Source organism: Protomyctophum parallelum, assembly GCF_964188405.1.
Source record: "Protomyctophum parallelum genome assembly, chromosome: 4".
NCBI lineage: Eukaryota > Metazoa > Chordata > Actinopteri > Myctophiformes > Myctophidae > Protomyctophum > Protomyctophum parallelum.
The window spans coordinates 34,708,763-34,721,654 of record NC_139700.1 but is presented as its reverse complement, the minus strand read 5'-3'; the positions used below and the strand labels follow the sequence as shown (position 1 = coordinate 34,721,654).

The 12,892-nt window shown below is 42.3% G+C and overlaps 1 protein-coding gene across 1 annotated transcript in view; it reads right to left on the bottom strand.

Moving 5' to 3' along the window:
- Positions 1-12,400, bottom strand: part of LOC310857176 (A-kinase anchor protein 13) — a gene marked incomplete at its 3' end in the record, with an annotated part of 77,323 nt that extends 64,923 nt beyond the window's left edge. Inside the window, exon 1 of the mRNA XM_083762787.1 lies at positions 12,122-12,400. The remainder of the gene's footprint in view (positions 1-12,121) is intronic.
- Between the last annotated feature and the right edge of the window lie 492 nt (positions 12,401-12,892).

Here is a 12,892-nt window from a genome sequence, read left to right as displayed (position 1 = left end):
CCTGTAACATAGGAGAGAAAGTATACGTGAGAAAGACTACCGGTCCCATTTTGCGTCTCAAGCCACCCCGTAGTTTAAAAAAAGAACAACAAATATTTAAACTTGATTTGAAAGAACATATTATAGAAGAAAAATGTTCTCAAAAGAGTGGTTCAAAACGTTATGGGATGCGATTCATAATCATAGTGGTTCATTAAGTACTACAGAGTACCCGTAGTGTCAAAACATTCCCCATTAAAACACGTACTGTAATATTGTTTTTCAGTGGTGGGTAGGCAAGTCCTTTTGGTTTCACATAATGTGAAGATCATGTTGTACTTTCAGAGATGCGTACTCCTCACCTTTCACCGTTTTGCCATCAAAATAGGTCACATCCAAGACTTGTGTAAATCTGACCATAATAAGGTAATAAAGTCTTTATTACCTCAATTGTACTCTTTTTATGGTCTGCATTTACTGCATAGATTAAACACTCAAACCCTCTATTCCAGGGGTTTTCAACAGGTGGTCCGTGGACCACTGGTGGTCTGTGGAAGTATTGCATGTGGTCCCTGATCATTCTTGTGGGATTTGTTGATGTTTGTGTTGACTGAATGGCCTTGTGTGACCTACTGTATGATGAGCGTCCAAGTTGGAGGTCAAGAAATTCAACAGAAAAAGGGAGTTAGAATCTCAAGAAGTGCACCGGATTGTTTGGTCGAGTCATTAATATTAGGAAATTAGTAGTCAATGGAGCATTGGTTGAGAAACAGTGGGATGTATACACATGGGATACATATAGCAAGTTTTACCATATCCCCACCCAACACAACAGGGGTCCCCAGGTTGATTCTAAGTCAGGGTGGCGGTCCCTCATTCACAATCAGTTGAAAACACTGGCTCTATTCTAAGCAAAAAGGGACCGAGTTACAGCAACTGTGCTTTTTTCCCCATCTACACCAAATCTCTTCGCCAAAGATAGCTGATCTACAAGCTCACAATGTGTTGCGACACGTTGTGATAGATCTGCTAGTTGTGGTGAATGTTCCCCCGGAACATTCCCAAGGGGTTAACTGTATAATCGACAGATTATAATCAATAATGAAACTAATCGCTAGCTGCAGTCCTGTTGAGCTACAAATTAACCCATGAAGACCTGAGGCCGACACAGAGATGTGATTTGATTTATCTTTTTTGCCTGTGATGATATTGTTGTTTGTTGTTACTATTGTTGATGAATTTATTGCATAGGGCCTTAATTGATACAAGACTGCAATGACCTTTTTTTGTTTGGCGCTATCACTTTTGGACTGAGTGTTTGACTGTACTTTGTTTCTGTTTTTACATTTTGTCTAATAAACTATTCAATCAATCAATCAGAGAGAGAGAGAGAGAGAGGATGTGTAGAGGTGGAAACAGACAGAGGGAGAAAGAAATGTGAATGCTTAGTGGGAGTTGTTAAGAGGAACATGTTTATTTATAGCTTTCAAACCGTCTTGTTGTAGTCTCTCACCCTCCTCTGTGTTGCACACAAACACATACATGTGAATACGCACACACCTAGACTCACCTAATATTGCTCTGTCTCGTCTCCCTCTAAATCTGTGTGTGTGTGTGTGTGTGTGTGTGTGTGTGTGTGTGTGTGTGTGTGTGTGTGTGTGTGTGTGTGTGTGTGTGTGTGTGTGTGTGTGTGTGTGTGTGTGTGTGTGTGCGTACACTGTGGTATGGCAGTGGTATGCAGAGGCTAACCAGCGTTGCATGTATGAGTGTTGAGTCATGCTCAGCCTGCCGCACCCCCCACCTCCGCTACCATGTGTTCCGTTACAGTTTGTGTGTAGTTTTAGCTTCTTTCTTTTTTTTTAAACTTAACTTTAAGGGGAGGGGTGTGGTGGTGAGTGCACATGCATTGGCCTGCTTCACATCCATTTACATCCTTAAGCCTGGCTTGACAACCGGGATGTCCCTCCCTGTATCAGCTACAATAACTACAGTTGAAAGATTAACGCCATAATCCGTGTTCTGGTGCGAACATTCAGCTTTGTGACACATTGTGAGCTTCTAGATCGCTTAACTATTCTAAAGAAGAGATTTGGACGGGGGGAAAACTAGGGAACCAAGTATAGACCCCTGGGGGACACCCAGGGGTCAACAAAGGGTTTAAGTGGTTAAATGTGATGGAAACTGGGAGGTATAACCATAGTCGTCATTGAAGTGTTCTTTCAAACCATTGCTGATGGGCAGAAGCTTCTTATCTCATATATTTTGACCTTTTTTGTGGTTTTTGTGTGTTTATTAGTATTTTTTAATTTTTGGGGGTAAAATTAATGAATGTCCTACTGGATCATACTACAGTGTCACACAAAAGTATCAAAAGCTCGATCTGTAACTTGAGTTTTGATACTTTTGAATTTGAGTCCTGAAAAGTTTTGGACATATGAGGTTTTCAACCGACAGACGGTCAGCGTCCGTCCACACAGCGAGACAATCTGGGTTATGGGGGTATAAGTTACGGAATCAGCAGCAGAGCGGTCAGCAAGCGGTTAAGCTCAGTAGTCAGTAAGTTATTTCTGAATCGCTAGCTGTGTTTAAACAAAACATATTTTTGGTTCCCATCCCATGTGTGTATCCTGTGTCTGTGTCACCGTTTTCTTTGGCTTTTGTACTGTTCCATCTCTCTAATTACTATTTTCCAAACACCATTTCCATACAATGGACTTTTACTGGCTGGCTGCCATGCAGCCAGTGGCTGGCATCATTGTTTAAGATTAAACGTGCAGTAAGGCACTAATGTAATGTACACACATTCCATTTTCACATTGTCATCTCTCTAGCTCAGTGGTTCCAAACTTTTTAGCTCAAGACCCAACAAAGAAATTAGACGTTTGCCCGGGACCCAAACTAATGAAAATAGCAGATCTATAAGCTCACAACGCGTTGCTTCGTGCCACCTTGTGAGCTTGTAGCTTCACGCAGTAGAGGCCTGTTGTTTACAGCCACCAACATGAAGATTCCCAGTAGAGGCCTGTTGTTCACAGCCTCCAAGCTTCCCAGAGCGTTGGACATTCAGAAGGATGCAGAAAGAGAGGGAGGGAGCGAGAGGGCAGCAGAGAAGGATTGGAAGTGATAAAGCAGCATCTCTTTTCCTTTGTAGCTTCTGAAGGATATCACAGTAGTTTACACAGGACCGCTCTGCTCTGTTCACAGTCACAGTTTACCGATTGCAACATCGACTGTCCCCCCCTAGACATCGACTCAGAATATGTCCCAGGGTAGCACCACCACACTGCGTGTTGGAACCTAAGGGCTGTATTTTGCGTGTCTTAAGTACCTGGTCTTATTACTTAACTTAAGACCTGGAGGCGTGGTCAATGCTCTTTGGCCACTCAGAATAGCCAAATGGCATTGATCACGCCTGCAAGTCTTAAGTTAAGTAATAAGACCTGGTACTTAAGACATGCAAAACAGCCCTAACAATCTATTGAGCTATATGTTGAGAACAATGTCTGCATGACGAGCAGAGAAATGTCAACTCTCATGCACTGTCTCTAGACAACAACAAGACAACACTGAACAGATGAGGACAGATACTGTGTATGATGTCCTCTCTGTTCTGACTAGCCACGAGGAGTCAAATTGATTGTTGAACTTGAATCTCACTTTTAACTATAGTTTATATGTGCCTATCATTTTGAACTTGAAGGAAGACAAAACTGTGTCCGTGCGTCCGTGCGTTTTAGTGTGTGCAATATCATTTAAAATCACACCAGTGTGAACCAAGTGGTGCAACTCCCGTCTATTGGTTCTCTGTATCGTTCCAATTTGTATCGTTCCAATTTCTTCTCTGTATCGTTCCAATTTCTTCTCTGTATCGTTCCAATTTCTTCTCTGTATCGTTCCAATTTCTTCTCTGTATCGTTTGCGTCCAGCAGGTGGCAGCCATGTCACATACTTCTCTCGTTCCAATTTCACGCATGCGCACACCACTCGTGCTCACACAGGTCACAAACAGGCACACAAACAGGCACACGGACATTGCATGCTGGATGTAGAAGTGGTTGCACCACTTAAAAATAACGGTAGTGGGTCGCACACACCAAAAAATATTTTTTTATTTTTATTTTTGAACTGAGACAAACGTTGTTCAAAAATGCAATAAATAAATCTTGGTGTGTGCGACCCACTACCGTTATTTTGTTTACGTTTTGAACGGGTAGCGCACCTACAGTCAGAGCGCGGTGGTCACATGAAGTGCAATATCATTTAGCAATATAACATATACGTTTTCCCTTTGACTAAAAGCACTGTGTTGTAGCATATCTAACTGTTTGCTGGGCGTGTCATCGCTTTGTCTGGAATTACAGATGTCAGATAATGTTCTTTAATGGTTGCCATTTTTGGTGCGCACACGCACACACGCTCCATGACTGTTGCATAAGTAACTGCTGCTAACTTTACTTTTTTATGATGTTATAAAGTCCCAGTATGGCAATGTTTTGAAGAGCATGGTTGTATTATTGGAAGCAGCTCTGCCTGGCTGGCTTCAGAGAGGAGAAGGAGGAACAGCAGTATGTTGGCAACCCTGGCCAAAACATCTCTATCTATGGCGCTCATCTGAGCCCATTGGCTGTGTGTTGTGGCAATTATCTTAATGGCGACGGCTATTTCATGGACCGCTGCGCAGCTATCAGATGTTTTCAGCGATTTCGTAGTTACATGGTCCCACAAGGGTGTGTGTGACTGTGTGTGTGTGTGTGTGTGTGTGTGTGTGTGTGTGTGTGTGTCGTTCAGTAGCATTCTGGCTTATCAGAACCTACTTAAATAAGCAACTCTTTCAGGAAGTACAAAGTCTGTTAGGGAACGACGTATCGTGACGTGCATAGTCAGTGCACACACACACACACGCACACGCACAACGTAATGTACTGTACACATAACCTACACTGTGGCTACAAACCTATTGCTGTTGTGTACCTAGTGGCACAATACAATACAATACAATCGCCTTGAACAAATGCAATTTCAAATGTGTACTCTCAGTCAGTGCTTTTTGTGTACAATATATCTTTATCCAGGTCCCAGTGTGACCTTGTTGTGAGGAGAAAGAAATTGTGTCGTTAAGCAGTGGTTCTCAAGGTGGGGTCCGGGTACCCTCACAGGGTTCTTACAGGTCTAGAATGTAACTCTAGAGTGTACAAACAGACCCATTATGGGTCCATATGGTTACATTTATATATTTCAGAGTTACGGGGGTCCTTAAGAAAGACAAGGAAAACTAGAAAAAAAGAGATAAGGCAGGACCAAGACGGAAGACAATAAGAATAATATGCACAATAAAAGCCATAGAAACATGGAAGTGTTAACCCTACCTACTGAGCTAGAGCTATCCGGACACAATCAGTTGTTGTATTGTTAACAGCAAAATCATTTAAGAAGGCAATAAGCAAATATACTTTGAGTACCAAGTACTCAAACATTTATTTGAATAAATAAATCATCTTAATCCTGGGAGGAGATGCATTTAAATTGATTTTCATATAATGGCGGGTGATCTAGAGGTCAGAGGTCAAAAGTGAGAGCACGAAACTTGTTCGGCATGAGGAGACGAATATGTGTATCGAAGATTCATTGCCGATGGTCAAACGGTTCATGAGCTATGTGTGGTCAAAGTTTGCATTTTCAATTGAGTGCTATAGCGCCACCCTTTGGAGAGTGGTAAAGACACCTGGAATCGACACGCAATTTAGCGATGACGCCCAATATGTTCTTTTTTCTACCCCTTTTTCTCCCCAATTTAATGTCAACTGATTCCTCTCCAAACGCACACACACACACACACACACACACACACACACACACACACACACACACACACACACACACACACACACACACACACACACACACACACACACACACACACACACACACACACACACACACACACACACACACACACACACACACACACACACACACACACACACACACAACGTGTGTTGTCACTGCTGTTGTACCCTACCGACTCACCTGCCAATGAGGAGCCCCCACCGAGAGGACAGGCTTCCCATTGTTTAATACAATCAGAGAGGACTTTTCTGTTTGGATGAATGGGCTGTCAATGGGAAGTTGCACCTAGTTAGCACCTTGCTGGCAAGGTGGCAGCAGTGTGCATAAGGTCAATAGTGGGCTAGCACTATCCAACTTATGTTCTTGTTTATGTCTTTGATGTGTGGAGATATGGTTACAGCCAGGAGTTGAAGACAAACTAAATGACTGATTGACATTTGACAAGCTAAATGACGCAGGTCAATGACCCCGACTGACGCCTGAGTGACAACACAAAAGACTGAAGTTATTTTAACTGACACAGAAGTCGTACAGGCTAATTGTCTGAGTAACTGTACTCTAAAGCAACTTGCCGGTTTGTTAGCTGGCTAGAATGGTAGTAGGCTAACCATCACTCTTTCTAAGCCACTGAAACAGGAAAAGCTGGAATGATAGGAATTATATGTCCAAGCTGACAAAGCAGCAAAACCGCACATGCACATTGAGAGAGAGAGAGAGAGAGAGAGAGAGAGAGAGAGAGAGATGCTTGAGAAACGGTTCGGAAACAGCTGGGCAGGAAAGTAATACTTCCTCTTTCATTCTCACTCTCTCTCACCATAATGATTGTGTTTTAACCACATGAACACTAGTGTACCTATTCTGGGCATGTCCCAATAGACAAAAAAATTGCGAAAATAGCTGATCTACACACTCACGTTGTGACTTGTTAGATCGGCCATTTTCGCCAAAGAGATCTGTTGTAGAGGGAAAGGGGGGAATCAAAGTAGGACCCATGGTGGGCCCCCGGGCAATGAAGTATAGGCCTATAGCTATAGTATAAGGTTTAAGTGACTACAAATAGTTAGCTCTCCATCTCAGTGTTTTTCTAGCTAGTATGAAGTCCATAGGTCCAAAAATGTAATAATGAATACCAAAACAATGAAAATAAATCAAATTAATAAAATACATATATTTATTTCATTGTATTATTTATTTATTTCATTGCAGTATTTATTATTAAGGTTTTGGTATTTGTTATTTAGTTTTTGGACCTATGGACCATAAAGGCCTATTCATAGTCTGGATTTTCGGTGGTGAGGTGACCACCGCTCCGGTGGTGAGCTGACCACCGGAGCTGAAATAACGTTGAGTGGTGGTGAGTAAAAACAGAGAGAAGGGCTGGAGCGGTGGCGGTGGTTTGCTCTTCACCGCGGCTCGTGACGTCATGTTGTAGTTCGGTGGTCACCTAACCACCGAAAATCTAGACTATGTATGAGCCTTAAGCTAGCTATAGTAGCCAATAACAACACTGTAGGTAGATGTTAAAAGTAGCAACGTGGGTATCAATGCTAAATCCACCCATTTCTAGGTGTACATAATACATATGTGGCTCTAGATCAGTCTATACGAAACATTTGTGATGGACCCCTTTTCCACCGGTCAGGAACCGGTTCAGTTCAGAACGAGTTTTTAGTTCATGAGCCAGACCTCCAAAAGTGGAACGTTAATTATGAATTGAGTGTGCAAAACCATACCTATATTAAATTGTTTATAGGATCAATATAAGTAAATTAATATATGATAACCCTTCCACAGTGGTAGCTTTTTCATATATATATTGTTTTTGCATATTTTCCTATATAATGCTTAATTTGCATATTTAAAATTTTAATATTTGTAATAAATACATCATTGTCTTTGTGTAAGTAATCAACTGGGGAAGTTTCATGGTGATAACAATCTAATATAGGTATGATTTTGCACACTCAATTCATAATTAACGTTCCAATTTTGGAGCTCTGGCTCATGGACTAAGAACCGAAAAGAAGTGAACTGAACCGGTTCCCAACCGGTGGAAAAGGGGCCTCAGAGTTACAGAACTGTAAGGGTCCATATTGTTCCATTTGGACACTCTCAGTCTCAGAGTTACAGACCTGTAAGGGTCCATTTGGTTCCATTTATGCACTCTCAGATTTACAGACCTGTAAGAGTCCATTTGGTTCCATTTATGCACTCTCAGGTGCTATTTACACGAGGATGGTGTTCATATAAAACGTCAAAATAAAGTATCGTTTGCTGCTGTCATTTAGACGAGAACCGTGTTCTCAGGAGGTGAAAACGCAACGAAGTGAAACCGCCTCCCAGAGTGGAAATCTTTCAGAACGCCGTTTCCTATGGTCTCCATATAAACAGGCAAAACGGTGAATCCGCAAAACTTATGACATCATGGCTCACGTTGGCTCACAGCGCATATGTTTATTACACTGATGCAGACTCAGAGCAATATCATTATGATATAATGGAGTTCCTGAACAAGCCTCCCTCCTCGCCTACAAAGTGATGCTCATCAGCGATGTTGAATGATAAACCATGATGTAAATAAAAAGCCTTGTGATAGACGGCAGCCGCGGCAGCAGCGTTTATTTAAAGGGGAAATAACATGCATTTTAAAACTGCTTTTAATATTTAATAATCATATTGTCTATGTCCCTCAAAGTTATTTCTAATGGTTTGAGCCTCAATCACCACTCTGATATAACCAGGCCTTGTCATTTCTTTCTGGACTTTGAAAGCAGTTTTAGCTGCAGTACCACAATGTCCTGAGGTGGAGAGGGTGCTGATATGCAGATTATTTAATATTTGAGTCATTATAATACTCATGCTAGATAAAACCAGGCTTGTTTCCATTCCATGCCAGCTTGGAAAATCAACAATGGTGGACATTGTAAACAAGTGGAAATGCAAATTTGGAACTGAAGACTGAAGAAGAGGAGGAATTATACAAAGTAGGGTGACATTGATGACATCACGATGAGGCCAAAATCAGTCGAGCTGTTCCTGAGAGCAATTTCCATTAAAACACCCATATGATATGAAAGCCTGATTGTTCAAAATTGGTTATTTGTGGGGATAGAAAACACATATGGGAGCCCCAGAAACACAAAATAAATTGAAAAAGTTGAATTTTATGTTATAGCTCCTTTAATAAATATATATCATCCCGTGGCGCGCCCAGTGTTGCGCCGCTTGCGTCTTCTTCTTGTACGTGGGTGACCTGTCTATTTGGCAGCCCGTTATCGCCACCTAGCGACAGTATAGCATAATAGCACATCATATCATAACGTGTGCGTTCTCGTGTAAAGGGTAAGAAAAAATGAGAACGCAACGGGACTTTGACGTGTTATATGGAGATGGTCGCCGTCTAAAAGAGGCCTCAGAGTTACAGACCTGTAAGAGTCCATTTGGTTCCATTTATGCACTCTCAGAGTTACAGACCTGTAAGGGTCCATTTGGTTCCATTTATGCACTCTCAGAGTTACAGACCTGTAAGAGTCCATTTGGTTCCATTTATGCACTCTCAGAGTTACAGACCTGTAAGGGTCCATTTGGAACACACTTTGAGAAGCACTGGGCTAGAGAATAAGCTTGTTGAGATGCAGCATCTCAAATTTGAAGTGATCCTTGTATGTATGTGCCATACGATTGACCGACAGGAGATGAGCAATATGGCACATTATATCATATTTTCTGAAGTTTCCAAAGGTTCTAGATGGAAGTTTTTTTATTATTATTATTATTATTCCAGGGGGCTGTGTTGACAACAGACTGTGTTGAGAACAATAATTATCAGCATTCCTTTGTCACCAGATGATGCTACGAATCATAAGTTCATAACGTTAAATCTGTTGCCACTTCACATACTGTACATAGGTGGCCTCAATGTGTGGGGCCCCCGGCCCACAGCATCAGGGGCCCTGATGATGCCTGCGCCCCTGTGTCACCCCTGTAATTGAGAGCCTCCTATAAATGACGAGTGGCAGGCAGCCTGACTGAGGCCAAAAGCTTTCCAAGACAGATGCCTAAGTGCTACAGCTGTACAACACCAACCAAAAAAATTATAAACAATCTCTTCTTCACAGAACAAGAGAACAAGAGAACAAGAGAGAATTAGGCTACAACAGAATCAACAACACATGTGTGTTGAACGCATTTATTAATAATCACTACTATCGTATTGACTATTGAGCATAATAATCTATTAAATGATTCCCAAACTTTTCAGGCTGCAACCCCACACCCCGACAAGCACGGCGAGGCGTTGTGTGAGGTTGTAGACTGGCTACTTTCACAATGTTTGCCTCTTACTTACGTAATACATGACAAGTAAGGTCTTAAAAGTCACTTAAATTGTCTCTTTATAAATGTGCAGATACCCTGCATACATTTATAAGTCACTGTATGGTATGGCTACCATTGAGTGAGAAAACAATGTTGCAAAGTCAAATTCGTTCGTTTAGTCACACACGTTACCGCAGTGACATTTGTTTTCCGCATTTGACCCATCTCTTGGAGCGGTGAGCCGCAGCGTGCGCCACGCTCAGGAATCATTAGTTGATTTGACCGCCAATCCAACCCAATTGATGCTGAGAGCCAAGCAGGGAGGCATTGGGTGAGGGTCCCACTTTTACATGACCCGGCCGGGGATCGAACCCCCGACCTCCCAGTTTCAGGGCGAACACTCTAACCACAAGGCCACTGTCTGGTTAATTAAGCTAATCATCTCGGGAGGCGACCCCCCATTCAAAATAATGTGGGGACCCCTGAGTTTGTGCCTCTCAGTCTCTCCCATACTATGAAGCAAACTACTGTATAAGCATGATGAATCATAGCTATAAGTCATTGGGTCAACCAGTATCAAATGGAGCTCCATTCAAAATGAATGAGTATGCAGCAACAACACAACAACATGACAAAGTGTCATGGTGGTTGGTGCATGGTAGTGGTTTTCAACCAGTGGTCCGGGGAGTGGGGACCACCAGTGGTTCTTGAGGGGGATCCAGGTGGTCCCCAGATAAATGGAGAGTTGGTAACCAAATGGACTGTTATAGATCTTTAACTCTTGAGAGTGTAAAATGAAACCACTCACAAGAGTTAAGCTAAACATCTGCATTACTTAATTTACAAGAAGTACTCAACTATAGAATGTAGAAGTTTTGGCTCCGAGAGGCTAAATTCCAGATGTCAAGTAAATAATGGCCTTGATTGATATGAAAAAGGTTGAAAGAAAACCACTGGTTTATATGGAGACGGGCTGCATTGGTTCACAGTTATGTTATATCTGCTAAAATGGCCCCACTACTACTAGAAGTTGTTGTTGTTGTTGTTGTAGCAGTTTTCGGTGGAGCCGGCTGTTCGCTCCTCTGCCAAGGAGCTAGAGTAGACAAGGCTATTAAAAGTTAGTTTTCGTTTGTTTTTAGACCTCCTCTTCCACGTAACAGCATGCAGTCAGTCGTGGTCGACAGAATCGACACTGCAGTGCCAGCTAGCTTATTATCCTTATCTGCGACGATGGGGGTCTGTGGTGCGCACTGCGCTGTAAAGTGGTAACCCTACAGTAGGTAGGCTATGCATCGTGCCGTCGAGGAGGGAGGGGTTAAATGTATAAATAAGTATAATAACGTATATATAAATACGTCCATAACAGAGTACCACGTAGGGGCAAGGGAGAGGAATGCTACTGTCATTTTCGGCCATAATTAATATGTCTCATTCTTCCACTAGATGATTTTGTAAGAAGACAATGCTCTCTGACTCTGCCCACCATTGCTGTAGTGTGTTGAACCTACATGGAGCGCACAAATCACAGTCCCAGTCAGACATGCAAACTATTCACCACGAGACAGTTATTGTAGTGTATCCTGACAAACTAACTTCAAACAAAAGGTCATTGTAACTCGGCCGGGTACATTGTAGCAAACGTGCAAAAGTAAACAAAATATCAAGTGGAATCCCGCATCAAGAAGAAGAGTATGGCAGTCTCCATCTAAACTAAAGTACACACACACACACACACACACACACACACACACACACACACACACACTTGAATTGAAAGTAATTTTCTGAATGCCATTTGTAACCATACGCCGAAAAATAGCCGATTTACAAGCCCACAGCTCGTCTGCTATTTTTTCTGTGCGCTGAGCAACGAGTCAGTGTAAATCGGATACGTATAACTCATCTCTCCAACCCCTGAAAACCTCACCTCTAAATGTCTAAGAAGTCAAGTAGCTTATTTGATGGTATACGTTCTTACCTTGAGTTCTAGTGTGTGTACGTCTCTTGTGGATGCATTCCGTGCTCCGTTCTCAGTTCAAATAATAGCCTACGGGACTTTTTTCTTCAACATTTTCTCGTCCTCCGCTTCGTACAGATTTGTTTTTTTTTATGTAGGGGGAGCCATATTTCTATTTAACAAAATTAACATCCATAATAACGTATTTTTTCTTCTTCACGCGGAAATATCCTCTTTTGTGGAAAAGGTTTCCATTCGGAAGTAGTTATAGTTATTAGTTGTGTTATCTCTCTTCTGTCTTTTTTTACATGATAGAACTGTAAAAAGTCAATCCGTGTCCTGTAGGTAGGTATGCATGCCACGAGGAGGCGGGCCCCAAGAGAAACAGGGCCAGTGTTGCCACACTTTGAGAGAAATAAGCAACCGGGTCTATAAAAATAAGACCAAAAGAAGCAGCGACTAGGCCTACGGCTGCCGGATCCCTGGCAGGCTGGCAGGCTGGCACAAAACATTTTCAGATGGTGGTTCTGCGGACAAATACACATTTGCCATGAACATTTTTAAGAACTACTAGTTTAAACAACATTAGGAAGGTTTCTTTGACTATGCATACACCGCAGCGCCCTTAAACGTTAATCATTCATAGTCTGGATTTTCAGTGGTGAGGTGACCACCGAACTACAACATGACGTCACTGAGCCGCGGTGAAGAGCAAACCACCGCTCTCCCCAGCCCTTCTCTCTGTTTTTACTCACCACCGCTCCACGTTATTACAGCTCCGGTGGTCACCTC